Source organism: Diadema antillarum, unplaced genomic scaffold (assembly GCF_040938485.1).
Source record: "Diadema antillarum isolate AM-2024a unplaced genomic scaffold, OU_Dant_1.0 scf00000178, whole genome shotgun sequence".
Classification (NCBI taxonomy): Eukaryota; Metazoa; Echinodermata; class Echinoidea; order Diadematoida; family Diadematidae; genus Diadema; species Diadema antillarum.
Window position 1 is genome coordinate 33,890 of NW_027271067.1, and position 2,297 is coordinate 36,186.

The 2,297-nt window shown below is 39.5% G+C and overlaps 1 pseudogene; it reads left to right on the top strand.

The window, feature by feature from the left end:
• Positions 1-2,297, top strand: LOC139722954 (uncharacterized; annotated as a pseudogene).

Here is a 2,297-nt window from a genome sequence, read left to right on the forward strand (position 1 = left end):
ATGATCAGTGTAAGTTTCCACGATCATCATACACTATATACAACCTGTAAGTCGTGGACTGTGATGTGATTCATCTATATTGGATAGGATAACAATCTGAAAGTGGCAGAGTGATCTTGAAGAGGGAAAAGTGGGATTGAACAGATTAACTACAATTTATTTAGAAGGAAAGTGGTGGTGAAAATTCCACGATCAGTATAGAGGCCCTATGCCTTAGAACTACTCTATTTGAATCACCTGCTGCAGTTCTTTGCATGCTTGTCGTTCTTTGCATCATTACTTATATGTAAAGTTTCTCAGAGATACAATGTACGCTGGAGCAGATTTTTTTTTTTTTTAGGTTGACATGATTAAATATCAGTTTTAGCTCTCTCGTGGCAGACGCCATTTAGACTTCGTCTGGAACACACATGTTATAGCTCGGTGGCAGGAAAACCACCAACCACACCCACATGACATTTGACATGGAGATTTTGAACAGGGCTCATCTTTGTTAGCGGCCAGGAGCCGTACACATTCAGCCTTTATGCAGCTCTTACAGTAGACAGGACAAACAGACATTTAATCCAAACTTACACCGATCATCAGTAAGTTATTTATGGTTCGTAAATTTTATCATGTTACTTAAAAATGTGAATGTATGTGAGGGCATTACAGCTTGGAGAGCCCAAGTAAACAAGTGGTAATGTATATTGTAATGTGTATTGTAGTGGTAACAGAAAGTAGTACTTTCTGTTTCATGTAAGCATCAATGTCATCAAGAAATGGGGAAATTTACATTTTGTGGACAGTTATTCAAGATATCATTGGTGATGCAAGCCAGTGGCTATGGACAATTAGAAGGTATTTCTGGACGAGAAACATTACACATTGGCAGCGGTGTTTGGTAGCAGCCTTCGCGTCTTTGGAAATGGATTGAATCCCGAGATATTTATGGAGTGGGCTGATCTGCTTGGACTCTGCAGAGATCGAGTGGTCATATGTCATTTTTGAGCTCTATCTGACTGTTTGAAAATAGTAAAGCATACAGATTATATGCATGGAACGTAACAACCAGACGCTACAGGATTAGATACCAAATATCATTAGGTCTTTTGGTCATCCAGGGGCAGATACAGGAATTTCGGAAAGAGGGGGCGCCTTTACAAAATTTAAACCCCCCCATTTTTTTAAATTTCTTTTATTTAAACAAAAAAATAAAGGGAGGGGCGCCCGCTGCCGCCCCACTGGATTCCCCACTGTCTTCTCAGGTAAAAAAAAATGTTACTTTTTCTCGAATATTCATTTAATATTAAGGCCATTTGTATAAGTATTTCGTTTTTTGTTTTCAAAGGAAGATGTGGTTTTGTATAAGTGGTTGGACCAGAATGCCTATTATTATTGCTTTATCATTATTATCATCATTATCATCATCATTATTTTATTATAATTATCATTACCATTATTATTATTATCATTATTGTGATATATTATTATTGCTACATTATTGCTTCAAATTTCTTTTGCGAAAAATGTGGGAGGCCATGCAAAGTCATAAAGGCCTCAAGTTGGAAGGGTAGGAAAATTCAGAGATGTAGGGGGTCCGACCCATGGAAACATGAGAGGAATTACGGCACCCATAAATTTTATATTTTTGACGGAGTGCATTCCAACATCCGCGAATTATTGGTATTTATTAAGAGAGTGGTTGCTAGGGTCATCCCTACATCGATGTGCCATAGAGTCCAGCATGGACTACAAAAAGTCGGCTGTAGATTAGGCCAACTTCTTGAGGGATCACTGCCGGAAGTTTGTGCACAATCTGTACTATGAGAAGCAGGAGAAGCTGACAGGGGAAGTATAAGTTGACGAAAGTCTTTTCGCGAGGACGACGAAATATCATCATGGAGACTCTCGCGGGTTAAAGATCTGGATTTTCGGGATGGTGGAGCGTTCTTCAAATCATCTCATTCTATATCCCCTTGACAGGAGGGATGAAGCCACTCAGTTACCTCTCATCAAGAGACATGTGGAAAAGGGGTCTACGATATACTCCGATGGATGGAAAGCTTACAGCAGTCTAAAACAGCTGCGGATACCAGCATTTTACAGTTGAGCACAAAACACACCTTCGTACAGAGGTACTGCAACACCTCTACCGGCGCAGAGAAAGCAGTTCACACACATACTATTGAGGGATATATTGAAAAATCTCGAAGGATCACTTGCGCCACATTAATGGATGTAACGTTACTACATTCGAGAGCCATTTTTGGGAAGTTATCTGGCGTAATAGAGTTGTCATCAATCGCAATTAA